We start from the raw sequence: 15,305 nt of genomic DNA, 5'->3' as shown, positions 1-15,305 counted from the left end.
TAACTCCATGACATGTGGGATCTTCTTGGATCAAAGACTGAACCTGCATTGGCAGGTGGATTCCTTACCACTAAGCTACCAGGGGAGCCCCTGTTTGTAGATTTTTTGATGATAGCCATTCTGACCAGTGTGAGATGACACCTCATTGTAATTTTGATTTGCATTTCTCTTTAATTAGTTATGTTGAGCATCTGTTCACACTGCTTATTTTAAATATCTTAAAAATATGACTTCTATTTACTTAGAGATAGGTCCTGAAAAATAATAGTAGACCTAATAATTACAGTACTGTGCTCAGTCATGTCCAACTCTTTGGACTGCAGCATGCCAGGCTTCCCTGTCCATTACTAACTCCTGGAGCTTGCTCAGATTCATGTCCACTGAGTTGGTGATGCCATCCAACCACCTTATCCTCTGTTATCCCCTTATCCTCCTGCCTTCAATCTTTCCTAGATGCTGTTCGCATCAGGGGGCCAAATTATTGGAGCTTCGGCATCAGTCCTTCCAATGAATATTCAGGACTGATTGCCTTTAGGATTGACGGGTTTGATCTCCTTGCAGTCCAAAGGACTCTCAAGAGTCTTTTCCAACACCACAGTTCAAAAGCATCAATTCTTTGGCGCTCAGCCTTCGTTATGGTCCAACTCTCAGGTCCATACATGACTACTGGAAAAACCATAGCTTTGACTAGATGGACCTTTGTTGGCAAAGTAATATCTCTGCTTTTTAATATGCTGTCTAGGTTGGCCATGACATTTCTTCCAGGGAGCAAATGTCTTAATTTTGTGGCTGCAGTTACCATATGTAGTGATTTGGAGCCCAAGAAAATAAAATCTGTCACTCTTTCCATTGTTTCCCCATCTACTTGTCATGAAGTGATGGGACCAGATACCATGGTCTTACTTTTCTGAATGTTGAGTTTTAGCCAACTTTTTCCACTCCCCTCTTTCACTTTCATCAAGAGGCTCTTCAGCTCCTCTTTGCTTTCTGCCATAAGGGTGGTGTCACCTGCATATCTGAAGTTATTGATATTTCTCCAACAATCTTGATTCCAGCTTGTGCTTCTTCCAGCCTGGAATTTTACATGATGTACTCTGCATATAAGTTAAATAAGCACAGTGACAATATGCAGCCTTGACATACTCCTTTCCCGATTTGGAGCCAGTCTGTTGTTCCATGTCCAGTTCTAACTGTTGCTTCTTGACCTGCATACAGATTTCTCAGGAGGCAGGTGAGGTGGTCTGGTATTCCCATCTCTTTCAGAATTTTCCACAGTTTGTTGTGATCCACACAGTCAAAGGCTTTGGCATAGTCAATAAAGCAGAAGTAAATGTTTTTCTGGAGCTCTCTTGCTTTTTCGATGATCCAATGGATGTTGGCAATTTGATATCTGGTTCCTCTGCCTTTTCTAAATCCAGCTTGAACATCTGGAATTTCATAGTTCATGTACTGTTGAAGCTGGCTTGGAGAATTTTGAGCATTACTTTGCTAGCATGTGAGATGAGTGCAATTGTGCAGTAATTTGAACATTCTTTGTCATTGCCTTTTTTGGGGATTGGAATGAAAACTGACCTTTTCCAGTCCTGTGGCCACTGCTGAATTTCCCAAATTTGCTGGCATATTGAGTGCAGCACTTTCACAGCATCATCTTTTAGGATTTGAAATAGCTCAACTGGAATTCCATTGCCTCCACTGCCTTTGTTTGAAGTGATGCTTCCTAAGGCCCACTTCACTTTGTATTCCAGGATGTCTGGCTCAAGGTGAGTGATTACACCATCGTGGTTATCATGAAGACCTTTTTTGTACAGTTCTTCTGTGTATTCTTGCCACCTTTTCTCAATATCTTCTGCTTCTGTTAGGTCTACACCGTTTCTGTCCTTTATTGTACCATTCTGTCATCTGATTATAAAATATCTTTTTAAAGTACTTTGAATTATCCAAAGTTTATAAACAAAATAAGACATACTTCTTATTCTTTATTCTAAGAATTCAGGACATATGATTAATAGGTAGACAATTTTTATTAAAAATTCCAAATCTCAGTGCCTCAAGGATCTTAAAGTATTTATAATTCAATATAAACTTGATACTGAAGTTAAAATTAATTCTTAAAACCAAATTCAAATGATGAAAATGCTATAAGCCTAGAGGCCTTAAGTAGAAATAAACAATCTGCTTTGCCAAAATAGGAAATGCCTGTTGCATAAGCAAAGGGAGTTAAACTTCTCCATATTAATGTCAGTATATTCAGATTCATAGTCACAACTTTTTTTGTTAATTTGGAAATCCACATACTCTAGGGAATATTAGGTGATTATCACTACTTGTAAAAGCTGATGTATTCTTGCTGCTGCTGCTGCTAAGTTGCTTCAGTCGTGTCCAACTCTGTGCGACCCCATAGATGGCAGCCCACCAGGTTCTCCCGTCCCCAGGATTCTCCAGGCAAGAACACTGGAGTGGGTTGCCATTTCCTTCTCCAATGCATGAAAGTGAAAAGTGAATTCTTACAGAGTTGTAATAATATCATCCTCATGGTTAATTGAAACAAAGTGAATCTGGAAGATCCCCTGGAAGGAGGGCATGGCAACCCACTCCAGTATTGTTGCCTGGACAGAGGAGCCTGGCGGGCTACAGTCCATGCAGTTGCAGAGTCAAACATGACTGAGCAACTAACTCTATCTCATTGTATATATGTACTATCTATCTATATGTGGGCATGAAGTTTGGTTTTATGATTTGTTTCTATTATTGTTGCTGTTGCATTTGTTTTCTGCTTTTCAATTCCATGTTTTACTAATTTAATCTGAGCAAGCATTTTATAGCTTCTGGAGAGTAATGAGTTCCTCATCACTGGAGATACTCAAGTAGAGGCTGGACTGCCACATTGGTTGAGATGACTTTTACGGTTCCTGCTGCTGCTGCTGCTAAGTCGCTTCAGTCGTGTCCGACTCTGTGCAACCCCATAGACGGCAGCCCACCAGGCTCCTCTGTCCCTGGGATTCTCCAGGCAAGAATACTGGAGTGGGTTGCCATTTCCTTCTCCAATGCATGAAAGTGAAAAGTGAAAGTGAAGTCACTCAGTCATGTCTGACTCTTAGCAACCCCATGAACTGGAGCCTACCAGGCTCCTCCGTCCATGGGATTTTCCAGGCAAGAGTACTGGAGTGGGGTGCCATTGCCTTCTCTGTTACGGTTCCTAACAACCATTAATTTTTACTGTCATTCTTAGATGTGTATGCAGTGTAAATATGGTATCAAGAAGAGTTTGAGGATTCCATATTTTTCCTGAGTGGTTCAAATCAGTTACACCCGAGGAGCAGTAGACAATCCCTGGAGCCAGACATTCCATACTGATTTCAAATCATCCTGATTGGTTATTCCCAAGGAATCCCCTGATAAACTCTTGTATATGCAAGTATCTCAGAAATTTTCTTGAGATTCGGGCATCTTAAGCACCCAGTGAACAGATCTAGCTTTCTGTCTGAGCAACCCTGAAGTTCTCCCTCTGTGCTCTAAGAAGGGAGAGACTGTTATTATAGACCACTTTCTCAAGTGGTGCAGTTGATAAAGAATTTGCCTGCCAATGCAGGAGACACAAGAGGTGTGGGTTCGATGCCTGGGTTGGGGAGATCCCCTGGAGGAGAAAATGGCAACCTTCTCCAGTATTCTTGCCTGGAAAATTCTATGGACAGAGGAGCCTGGTGAGCTATAGTCCATGGGGTCTCAAAGCATTAGACACAACTGAACAGAAACACACACTCCTCAATTTAGCTTTCAAATCAGACTCCTTTTGAATGGTTGCTTACTGAAGCTCATTTGTAAAGTCTTGGTCAGGCCACCTGCCTTGTCACCATTTTGTGACTGTTTTCCTAATATGTGCAAACTTTCTCCCTTACTGCATGGCTTCTTCAGCTTAACCATGAAGGGTATGACTATTGGGTATTGACAGTGAGTACCGTTCAGTGGACCAGTCACTTCGCCCCCATGGCGGTAGTCGCCAACTTTAGTCATCTGCAGAGTACTGCTTCTCCCTGGAGAAATGCATGCATCTAACAATCCTTAGACATCCACACTAAAAAAGGGCTTCTAAGCCTAGGAGCAGACAACTTCTCTGTTATGAACATTCATTTATTCCACAGCATGCATTGTGTACCTGTTTTAGGAACTGTAGTACTAGAAATGAGAAGACATAATTCTCACCCTCAAGAATCTCATGGACATAGTGGGTGTATTTTTGTTGTTGTTGTTGTTATTGAGACATTCCAAATAGTACATTTATTTTCAGGTGTGCATTATCATCCATACTAACATGCTGATAAATAGATGAAATTGTTGCTTACTCTTTTAAAACAGCTTCCTGCCTGCCTTTTTATTTTATTTATTTTTGTTGAAGTATAGTTGATTTGCAGCTTTATGTTAGTTTCAGGTATATAGCATATTGATTCAGTATTTTTACAGATTGTGGTTTTTGTTCAGTTGCTAAGTTATGTCTGAGTCTTTGCAGCTCCATGGACTGCAGCATGCCAGGCTTCTCTATCTTCCACTGTCTTCCACAGTTTGCTCAAATTCACATTTGTTGAGTCAGTGATGCTATTTAACCATCTCATCCTCTGTCACACCCTCTCCTTTGGCCTTCAATTTTTCCCAGCATCAGCATCTTTTCCAATGAGTCAACTCTTTACATCATGCGGTCAGAGTACTGGAGCTTCAGCTTCAGCAGCAGTCCTTCCAATGAATATTCAGGATTAATTTCCTTTAGGATTGACTGGTTTGGTCTTCTTGCAGTCCATGGGATTCTCAAGAGTCTTCTGCAGTACTACAGTTTGAAAGCATCAGTTCTTTGGTCATCAGCCTTCGTTATGGTCTAACTCTCACATCTGTACATGAGTACTGAGGAAACCACAGCTTTGACTATTCTGACCTTTGTCTGCAAAGTGATGTCTGCTTTTTAATACAGTGTCTAGGTTTGTCATAGCTTTCCTTCCAGGGAGCAAGCAGCTTTTAATTTCATGGCTGCAGTCACCATCTACAGTGAATTTGGAGCCCTAGAAAATAAAATCTGTCACTGCTTACACTTTTTCCCCTTCTATTTGCATGAAGTAATGGGACCGGATGCCGTGATCTTAGTTTTCTGAATGCTGAGTTTCAAACCAGACTGAATTTTCATGTATTATACAAGCTATCTGTCTCCTTCTCCCTCCATCTCCCCAAAGGTAACCGCTAACTCATTTTCTGTATCTGTGAATCTGTTTTGTTATATACATTCATTTGTTTTATTATTTAGATTCAACATATAAGTATATTCAGTATTTGTCTTTCTCTGTGTGACTTATTTCAGCAAACATAATATTCTCTAAGTCCATCTGTGTTGTTGCTAAAGGCAGAATTTTGTTTTTGTGACTAATATTCCATTGTGTGTATATATATATATATATATATACCACATCTTTATCCATTCATCTGTTGATGAACACTTGAATTGTGTACATTTTTTGGCTGTTATAAACAGTACTGCTATTGTGGGTACATGTATCTTTTTGAGTTAGTATTTTCATTTTCCCCAGATATATAGGGAATTTCTGGATCAAGAGTGGAATTTCTAGATCATAAAGTAGGTCTGTTTTCAGTTTTCTGAGGAACCTCCATTCTGTTTTCCATAGTGGCGGCAATGAATATACATCCCCATCAAAGTATACAGGGGTTACTTTTCCCTCCATGTCCTCACCAACATTTGCTATTTGTAGACTTTTTATAATAGTCATTCTGATAGATGTTATGTAATATCTTATTGTGGTTTTTATTTACATTTCTCTAATAATTAATTCTGTTGGGCATCTTTTCATGTGCCTTTTAGCCATTTATATATGTTTTCTTTGAAATAAATATTTATTCAGGTCTTCTGTCCTTTTTGATTGGGCAGTTTTTATGATGTTGAGTTGAATGAGCTGTTTATATATTTTGGATATTAACACCTTGTCAATCATATCATTTGTAAATATTTTCTCTCATTCTATAGGTTGTCTTTTCCTTTTGTTGATGGATTCCTTTGCTATGCAAAAGATTTTAAGTTTAATTAGGTCCCATTTGTTTATTTTTGCATATATTTCTTTTGCTTAGGAGACAGATCTAAAAAATATTGTTTTGATTTATATCAAAGAGTTTTTTGCCTGTATTTTCTTCTAGAACTGTTATGGTTTCAGGTCTTCTATTTAGGTCTTTAATCCATTTTGAGTTTATTTTCATAAATGGTTTGAGGAAATCTTATCACTTTACATATATCTCTCTAGTTTTCCCAGGCCCACTTATTAAAGAGACTGTATTTTCTCCATCATAGATGTGTAAATTTACTTTGGGCTCTCCTTTCTGTTCCATTGAGCTATGTGTCTGTTTTTATGCCAGTACCATGCTGTTTTTTTTAATTCTATGTATTTATTTTTGGCTGCATTGAGTCTTCATTGCTGTGTGAGGGCTCTTCTCTAATTGCGGTGAATGGGCATGACTCTGTAGTTGTATGTGGGCTTCTTACTGCAGTGGCTTCTCTTGTTGTGGAGCACAGGCTCTAGGGCACATGGTCTTCAGCAGTTGCAGCACATGGGCTCAGTAGTTGTGGCACACAGGCTTAGTTGCCTGATGGCCTGTGAAATCTTCCTGAACCAGGGATCAAAACCATGTCCCCTGCATGATGGGAGAATTCTCAACCACTGGTCCACCAGGGATGCCCCCCATGCTGTTTTGATTACTGTAGCTTTTTAGTACAGTCTAAAGTCAGGGATCGTGATATCTCCAGCCTTTTTCTTTTTTCTCAAGATTGTTTTGGCCATTTGGGGTCTTTTGTATTTGACATGAATTTTAGGATTATAAGTTCTATAATAAATGTCATGGATATTTTGATAGGGGTTACATTAAATCTATAGACTATTTGGGGTAGCGTAGCCATTGTAATGACATTAATTCTACCAATCCAAGAGCACAGGCTATCTTTCGATTTTGTTGTATGATCTTCAATTTTTTTCATGAATGTTTTGTAGTTTTCAGAGCATAGGTCTTTCATTTCCTTACTTAAGTTATTCCTAGATGTTTTATTCTTTTTGATATAATTTGAAACAGGACTTTAAAAACTTTCTCTTTCTGATAGTTTGTTATTAGTGTATAGAAATACCAATGTATTTCTGTATGTTAATCTTATATCCTGCAACTGTACTGAATTTATTTATTCTAATAGTTTTTTTGATGGATTCTTGATGGAGTTTTCTATATATGGTATACAGTATCATGTCATTTGCAAACAGTGACTGTTTTACTTCTTCCCTTCCAATTTGGATTCCTTGTCTTTTTCTTATCTAATTGCTATGGCTAGAACTTTCAATACTATGTTAAACAGAAGTCATGAAAATGATTGTCTTTTCCCTGAATTTAGAGAAAATGATTTCAGTTTTTTACCATTGAGTATAATGGCAACCCACTCCAGTGTTCTTGCCTGGAGAATCCCGGGGATGGGGGAGCCTGGTGGGCTGTCATCTATGGGGTCTCACAGAGTCGAACACGGCTGAAGTGACTTAGCAGCAGCAGCATGGGATGTTAACTATGGGTTTGTCATAAGTGGCCTTTATTATTTGAGATATGTTTTCTCTATACCCACTTTGATGAGAGTGTTTATCATGAATAGATGTTGAATTTTTGTCAAATGCTTTTTCTGCATCTATTGAGGTGATCATGTGATATTTATACTTGCTTTTATAATGTGTATCATATTGACTGATTTACAAATATTGAACCATCCTTGTGTTCCTGAAATAAATCCAACTTAGTCATGGTATATAATCCTTTTTATGTATTGTTGGATTAAATTTGTTAATATTTTGTTGAGGATTTTTACATCTATATTCATTAAATATTGATAATATTAGACTGTAATTTTGTAGTGTCTTTGTCTGATTTTGGTATCAGGGTAATGGTGGTTTCATAGAGTAAACTTGGGAGTGTTCCGTTCTTTTCAGTGTTTTGAAATTTTTGAGAAGGATAGGTAGGTATTACCTCTTCTTTATATTTGGTAGATTTCTCCTGTGAAGCTGTCCAGTACTGGACTTTTGTTTGCTGGGAGTTTTTAAAATTATAAATTCAATTTCTTTACTAGTAATTAGCCTGTTCAAATCATCTGTTTCTTCTTGATTCCATCTTGGCAAGTTGTATATTTCTAGACATCTGTCCATTTCTTCTAGGCTGTCCAGTTTGTTGGCATATAACTCTCCATAGAATTCTCATGTAATTTTTTTTTTTACCTCTCTAGAATTGGTTGTTATTTCTCTTTCATTTCTTATTTTGTTTATTTGTGTTCTCTATCTTTTCTTTTTGGTGAGCCTGGCTAAAGGTTTATCCTTTTTTTTTTTCAAAAAACTAGCTCTTGGTCTCATTGATCTTTTTCTCCTTTTTTGTCTGTTTTATTTATTTCCTCTCTGATCTTTTTTATTCTTTTCCTTCTGCTATCTTTGGGATTTGTTTGTTCTTCTTTTCTGTTTTCTTTAGATGATTTGTAACATCCTCTAGATGCTAGGTAAAGTTGTTTATTTGATATCCTTCTCGTTTCTTGATGTAGTCCTGTGTCACTATAAACTTCCCTCTTAAGACTGCTTTTTTCTGCATTCTGTAGATTTTGGAGCATTGTGTTTGCACTTTAATTTGTTTCAAGGTATTTTCTGATTTCCTCTTTGATTTCTTCAGTAACCCACTGGTTTTTTTAATATCATGTTGTTTAGTCTTCATATGTTTGCATTTTTTACAGTTTTCTTCCTGTACTGATTTCCACTGTGGTTGGGGAAAAAGATGATCAATATGCTTTCTACCTTCTTATATGTTTTTGAGACTTGTCTTATGGGCTAGCATGTGATCTCTTCTGGAGAACATTCTATGAGCACTTGGAAAGCATGTTATTCTGCTATTTTTGGATGGAATATCCTGTAGAAATCTATTAACTCCAACTAGTCTTCTGTGTCATTTAAGACCACTGATGCCTTATTGACTTTCTGGATGATCTGGCCATTGATGTAAGTAGAATGTTAAAGTTCCCTATTACTATTGTGTTATTGTCAATTTCCCCATTTACGTCTGTTAATATTTGGTTTATATATTTAGGTGCACATTTTTGGATGCATATATGTTAATGAGTGTAATTTCCTCTTCTTATATTGATCCCTTTATCATTATATACTGTGATTCTTGGTCTTTTGTTAGATACTTTGTTTTTCATTATTTATTTATATTTTTTGTTTCAGAAAATTTAATTGTTTAAAAAACTTTATTTATTATTGTTGGCTTGCTGGGTCTTCCTTGTGTGCAAGTTTTGTCTAGTTGTGGAGTGTAGGGGCTACTCTTTAGTTGTGTTGTGTGAAGTTCTTATTGCAGCAGCTTCTCTTGTTGTGGAGCACAAACTCTAGGGCATGAAGTCTTCACTAGTTGTGCAGGCTCAGCAGTTGCGGTTCCTGAGCTCTAGAGCACAGGCTCAATAGTTGTGGTGCACCGGCTTAGTTGCTTTGTGGCATGTGGGATCTTCCCAGATCAGGGATCTTCCCACATCTACTGCAGTGGCAGACAGATTCTTTACCACTGAGCCACCAGGAAAGCCCAGAAAATTTAATTTTTAATGATTTAGAAATTCAGTCATAATTAAAAATTTTAATTTTATATTGGAGTGTAGTTGATTAACAATATTGTGTTAGTTGAGACTTTGTTTTAAAGTCTATTTTGGCTCATACAAATATTACTACCCCCACTTTTTCATCATTTCCATTTGCATGAAATATCTTTTTCCATCCCTTCACTTTCAATCAGTGCGTATCTTTAGCTCTGAAGTGAGTCTCCTGTAAGCACTATATAGATGGGTCTTATTATTGTTTTTTAATCCAATTAGCCACTCTGTCTTTTGATTGGAGCATTTAGTCCTTTGATATTTAAAGTGATTATTGATAGGTATGTACTCATTGACATTTTACTATGTGTTTTCCAGTTGTTGTTGTTTTTTTAATACTTTTCCCTGTACTTCTTTTTGTTTCTTTCCTTGTAGTTTGATGATTTTCTTTAGTGGTATGCTTGTGTTCCTTTCTCTTTAGTTTTTGTGCAACTATTGTAGGTTTTTGATTTGTGGTTTCAATGAAGTTCATAGATGTTGACCTAGCCTTAAGGTTTAAGCACACTCTAGAGACTCTCACAGAGAGTTCCAAACAAGATGAACCCAAACAGACCCATGCCAAGAGTAAACTCTGCATGTTTTACTCTCCTCCCCCTACTTATGTATTTGGTATTATATTTTACACTTCATGTTTATCCCTTTACTGATTATGGTAATAATAGTTGATTTTACAGTTTTTCACCTTTTAATCTTCCTAGTAGCTTATTTAAGAAATGATCTTTAGACTTAACTATATTTTTGCCGGGACTAGTGTTTTTCTTCCTTTCCTATAGATTTTTTTTTTTTTTTCTAGCTTTTCTGCCTCTTAGACAAGATCCTTTAAAATTTCTTTTATGGTAGATTTAGTATCAATAAACTCTTTTAGTTTTTGCTTGTCTGAGAATTTCTTTCTCTCTCCTTCTATTCTAAATGATAATCTTTCTAGGCAGAGCATCCTTGGTTGCAGAGTTTTCCCTTTCAGCACTTTGAATATATCATGTCACTCCTTATGGCCTTCAAAGTTTTTGCCTAAAAGTCATCTGAAAGCCTTATGGGTTTTTCTTTTTATATGATTCTTCAGTTTTTTCTTGTTGCCTTTAGAATTCTCTCTTTAACTTTTGCCATTTTATTTAAGATGTCTTGGCATGGGTCTGTTTGGATTCATCTAGTTTGGAAGGCTCTGTGCTTTGGTTATTTTCCTTCTTCAGGTTTGTGAATTTTTCAGTCAAACTTTCATCAAATACATTTTCAACCTGTTTATCTTCCTCTTCTCCTGGGATATCTATCATGTTCACATTGGTTTGCTTGATGTTGTTTCATAGATTCATTTTCATTTTTTTAAATATATTTTTCTTTTTGCTGCTCTGGTTGAACAATTTCCATTATTCACATTAGGTGTACATTCTTCTGTATCAATTCATCTGTTATTCCTTCTAGTGTATTTTTCATATAAGTTATTGTATTCTCTAGTTGTGACTGGTTTTTATATTTTCTAGTTCTTTAAAATTCTCAATTGTGTTCATCTATCCTTTTCTGTAATTAAGCTAGCATGTTTATTACTAGTGCTTTGAATTCTTTATCTGGAAAATGGTTTGTTTCTGTTTCATTAGTTGCTTTTCAGGGATTTTCTCCTGTTCTTTCAAATGAGCCAGGTCTCTCTGTCTTATTTTATGTAATTTTCTCTTTCTCTATGAAATTAGCTGAAACAGTCACCTCATATGGTTTTAATGCATTATGTGGGAATGTCCCTATACAGTCAACATGTGCTCAGTGGCTTTGGTGGGAGAGCTGGATTTAATGTGAACAGGAGTCACATTTTTCCTTAAGGTGTGCTGGCAGCTATCATCTTGGTAGGAGGTGGTGCTGGAGATGGAGGGGTTAGAGATGGAGCCAGATGTGAGCCAGGGCTTACTCTCTGTTCAGTGGCTATTACCACCCTATTGTGGGTGGGAATGGGTTCCAAGTTGCTGGAGCAGAATTTCTAGGGGTCAGGTTCAAGCCACAGGACAGGCACAGTCCACGTGGCCTCCCAGCATCGGTTGCGCTGTGGGCTGTTGCAGTCTAGCTTCAGACAGAGATGTGCTGCCTAAGTGCCAGTAATGGCTGCCACTGCTTTGCTCAGCACTGCTTTGGGTCAGAGCCACCTCTGTTTTCTTGCAGTCACGCTTCTAAGGGGGCTGAAATGTGTGCTCAGCTCAGGCTGGGGCACATATCAGAGCAGTCATGGGAAACTGGCCACTTATGCAATTTTCAGTCCACCCTCTCTGTCCTGCTTCAGGAGCAAGTAAGCATATGCACACTCCTTAGAAGCAGAGTCCAGGCTTCCTCAGACTTCCAGTCTTCCTGTTAATACCTCTGGCCCTCTAAGCAGTCAAGGGGGCTCATAGTCCCAGTGTGGACCCCAGGGGAGAGGTGCCCAATATGTGGCTCAAACTACTCACTCTTTAGGGAGGGTATCCACATGTGCATGCTCCCTTTTCCAAAGTCAGGGCTCAACCCGATCACTTCCTTTCCCTTTGTACCCAATTTTGTGTGAATATTTCTTACAGCCTTGGTTGTACAGGAGCCTTTATGTAAGTCTACAGTTATTTTCTAGTAAGAATTGTTCTACATGTGGACTATTTTTGATGTGTTCATGGTGGGAGATGAGTTCTTTGTTCTCCAACTCAGGCATTCTTGGTCTAGTCTCTAAAAACAGTAAAACATTTAAACTTAATTTTGGTGCAAATATTATAATCTCCTGGGTTATACCTTGTGCTACTATACTGAGTTATTCTGGGTTTGGGTCCCAGTTAGGTGTGTAGATATAATAAGGGATAGTGGGTGAGCTTTTTAAAGAGAATTACCATTACTTCTAATGATCTCAGGTGAGATCATTATAGTTTTAACTGAGAGGAAGATAGTTTCAGATAGGGGAGGAAGGGCTGTTTCTGTTGGAATGAAAGGTTAATGGAGATTTAAGGGTTCAAAGTCCTAAGATTTTCCTAAATTCTCTGTATTTTCCCACTTTAATTGTCAGAGTCATTACCAAGCCAATGCCCTAATTAGCACATAAGACACCTAGAGAAATCATGGACTTATAATTTTCTTTGATATTATGCAATTGATAGAATCAGATTTTTGTTCTAATATTAAGCTTCACTTAATATAAGGTTTAAAATAAGATTTACCGAGTGTGGCCCCGCCCATCAGAACAAGACCCAGTTTCCCCCACAGTCAGTCAGTCTCTCCCATCAGGAAACTTCCATAAGCCTCTTATTCTTATCCATCAGAGGACAGACAGAATGAAAACCACAATCACAGAAAACTAATCAAATTGATCACATGGTCCACAGCCTTGTCTAACAATGAAACTATGAGCCATGCCATGTAGGGCCACCCAAGACGGATGGGTCATGGTGGAGAGTTCTGACAAAATATGGCCCACTGGAGAAGGGAATGGCAAACCACTTCAGTATTCTTGCCTTGAGAACCCCATGAACAGTATGAAAAGACAAAAACATATGATACTGAAAGATGAACTCCCCAGGTTGGTATGTGCCCAATATGCTACTGGAGAAGAGTGGAGAAATAACTCCAGAAAGAATGAAGAGATGGAGCCAAAGCAAAACCAACACCCAGTGTGGATGTGACTGGTGATGGAAGTAAAGTCCGATGCTGCAAAGGAAAATAATGCATAGGAATCTGAAATGTTCGGTCTGTGAATCAAGATAAATTGGAAGTGGTCAAACAGGAGATGGCAAGAGTGAACATCGACATTTTAGGAATCAATGAACTAACATGGACTGGTATGGGCAAATTTAACTCAGATCACCATTATATCTACTACTGTGGGCAAGAATCCCTTAGAAGAAATGGAGTAGCCCTTGTAAGTCAACAAAAGAGTCTGAAATGCAGTTCTTGGGTGCTATCTCAAAAATGACAGAATGATCTCTGTTCATTTCCAGGGCATACCATTCAATATCAGAGTAATCCAAGTCTATGCCCCAACCAGTAATGCTGAAGAAGCTGAAGTTGAACGATACTATGGAGATGGATAAGACCTTCTAGAACTAACACCCAAAATAGATGGCCTCTTCATTATAGGGGATTGGAATGCAAAAGTAGGAAGTCAAGAGGTACCTGGAGTAACAGGCAAATTTGGCCTTGGAGTACAAAATGAAGCAGGGCAAAGGGTAGCAGACTTTTGCCAAGAGAATGCACTTGTCATAGTAAACACCCTCTTCCAACAACACAAGAGAAGACTACACATGGACATCACCAGAGGGTCAATACCAAAATCAGACTGATTATATTCTTTGCAGCCGAAGATGGAGAAGCTCTATACAGTCAGCAAAAACAAGACTGGGAGCTGACTGTGGCTCAGATCCTAAACTCCTTATTGCAAAACTCAGACTTATATTGAAGAAAGTAGGGAAAACCACTAGACAATTCAGGTATGACCTAAATCAAATTCCTTATGATTATACAGTGCAAGTGACAAATAGATTCAAGGGATTAGATCTGATATAGAGTGCCTGAAGAACTATGGACAGAGGTTTATAACATTGTACAGGAGGCAGTGATCAAGACCATCTCCCAGAAAAAGAAATGCAAAAGACAAAATAGTTGTCTAAGGAGGCCTTACAAATAGCTGAGAAAGAAGAGAAGCTAAAGGTAAAGGAGAAAAGGAAAGATATACCCATCTGAATGCAGAGTTCCAAAGAACAGCAAGGAGAGATAAGAAAGTTTTCCTCAGTGATCAATGAAGAGAAATGGAGGAAAACAATAGAATGGGAAAGACTAGAGATTTCTTCAAGAAAATTAGAGATATCAAGGGAACATTTCATGCAAAGATGGGCTCAATAAAGGACAGAAATGGTATGGACCTAACAGAAGCAGAAGATATTAAGAAGAGGTGGCAAGAATACACAGAAGAACTATACAAAAAAGGTCTTCATGATAACCATGATGGTGTGATCACTCACTTTGAGCCAGACATGCTGGAATACAAAGTGAAATGGGCCTTAGGAAGCATCACTACAAACAAAGGTAGTGGAGGCAATGGAATTCCAGTTGAGCTATTTCAAATCCTAAAAGATGATGCTGTGAAAGTGCTGCACTCAATATGCCAGCAAATTTGGAAAACTCAGCAGTGACCACAGGACTGGAAAAGGTCAGTTTTCATTCCAATCCCAAAAAAGGCAATGACAGAATGCTCAAACTACTGCACAATTGCACTCATCTCACATGCTAGCAAAGTAATGCTCAAAATTCTCCAAGCCAGCTTCAACAGTACGTTAACAGTGAAATTCCAGATGTTCAAGATGGATTTAGAAAAGGCAGAGGAACTATAGATCAAACTGCCACCATCCACTGGATCATCGAAAAAGCAAGAGAGCTCCAGAAAAACATCTACTTCTGCTTTATTGACTATGCCAAAGCCTTTGACTGTATGGATCACAACAAACTGTGGAAAATTCTGAAAGAGATGGGAATACCAGACCACCTCACCTGCCTCCTGAGAAATCTGTATGCAGGTCAAGAAGCAACAGTTAGAACTGGACATGGAACAACAGACTGGCTCCAAATAGGAAAAGGAGTATGTCAAGAGCTGCATATTGTCACTGTACTTATTTAACTTATATGCAGAGAACATCATGTG

At 38.1% G+C, this 15,305-nt stretch overlaps 1 protein-coding gene across 1 annotated transcript in view; it reads right to left on the bottom strand.

The window, feature by feature from the left end:
* LOC102267404 (olfactory receptor 5J3) overlaps positions 1-15,305 on the bottom strand; it is a 168,646-nt gene that overhangs the window by 140,533 nt on the left and 12,808 nt on the right. The window lies entirely within an intron of this gene.

This window comes from Bos mutus, chromosome 3 (assembly GCF_027580195.1).
Source record: "Bos mutus isolate GX-2022 chromosome 3, NWIPB_WYAK_1.1, whole genome shotgun sequence".
In the NCBI taxonomy this organism is placed as follows: domain Eukaryota; kingdom Metazoa; phylum Chordata; class Mammalia; order Artiodactyla; family Bovidae; genus Bos; species Bos mutus.
This window is presented reverse-complemented; position numbering and strand designations above follow the sequence as displayed.